The following is a 1,226-nucleotide window of genomic DNA, read 5'->3' as shown; positions in this document are numbered from 1 at the left end:
CGCTTGAGTGCTAAATATACAAACCTCCAGTTTAATGCCTCCAGGCAGGTTTATGTCCTTGGAGATGGAGCATGCGGTGTCCACCGGTACGCTCGCGGCCTTCCGCGAGAGGTGGGCACCGGAGGGACTGGAGTGCATCGTCACGCCCGGCAACCAAATTTTAATTTGATTTTACGTTTTAAAGTTTAATTTGTTTTAATTGCCGGTGCTTTTAGTGTCCCCCTCCCCTTTTATAGGGGGCACTGGATGAAAAAATGTGATTTTAGTGCCCAAAAAAAAACAAAAAAAAAGAAAAACACAAAAAAAAACACAAAAAAGAAAAGAAAAAAAAAGGGGTCTTGTAAATGTCTGGTGTGTCATCCAGGTCGGGTGGCACCGATTAATGTTTATGTTTTACAGGTAAACTCCAAAAGAGTTTCTAGGCAGGTTTAAATCATGGCAATCACCAATTAGCCCCTCAATTGTGCGCTTAAACCAGACTTTCAAACAGACGGTCTTATTAGCACAGCACTCACTTAGCACCTGTGTTCACCCATACTTACCTGGCAGGGGAGTGACCCTGATCACCCAGGGGGTGCTACCAGGCTGAGGCTTGGGGTGTGCTGACTCCTGCAATGTCTCCAAATGTGGGATATTCGACTGCAAAATTTGTGGCAGTGGGGGACTGCGTTCGCGCTCTCCCCTGAAAACCAAAAAAAGAAACCCCCTCATATCCAGATTCCAGATGAATGAACCTTGTCTGGTTCCCACAAGCAGCCTGTTTCCAGACTTAATTTTGAAACACAACAAAGAGAGTGGACCTCCAATTTAAAGTTAACTAGTTAATAAAAATCTGAAATAAAGACAATAATGCATGTCTCTGTCACACCTGAATTTCCCTTTCTAACAGTCAATCCACCTGACTTTTTAAAGGTGTTACTTGGCTGCATATCAAATGTGCGAGGAGGTCACAGCCAGTAGCACTGGCCCCCACCTTCCCTGCGACTTTATCCCACATCTCCATTATCCTGTGGGGAAAAGAACATTTGCTCTAATCTCTAATCTTGCTCAAGGCTTGCGAATTTTGCACTAGTATCCCATAGTGTCTACAACCTTAGTGTCCAAGTGAAATATCTCATTTTCTGGGTTTGTCTGGTCCTACAGGTAAACTGGCCCATCGATGTTGGACCATTCCATGTTGGGGACTGTGCCTAATCCCAGACTCTCCTTGGCCCATCGAAATTGTG

General features: G+C 44.7%; 1 pseudogene; it reads left to right on the top strand.

The window, feature by feature from the left end:
* Positions 1–534: 534 nt before the first annotated feature.
* LOC139269855 (U1 spliceosomal RNA) lies at positions 535–685 on the top strand (annotated as a pseudogene).
* Positions 686–1,226: the final 541 nt, after the last annotated feature.

Source organism: Pristiophorus japonicus, chromosome 8 (assembly GCF_044704955.1).
Source record: "Pristiophorus japonicus isolate sPriJap1 chromosome 8, sPriJap1.hap1, whole genome shotgun sequence".
Classification (NCBI taxonomy): domain Eukaryota; kingdom Metazoa; phylum Chordata; class Chondrichthyes; family Pristiophoridae; genus Pristiophorus; species Pristiophorus japonicus.
The sequence above is the reverse complement of the archived record's forward strand: the minus strand, read 5'-3'. Positions and strand labels throughout refer to the sequence as shown.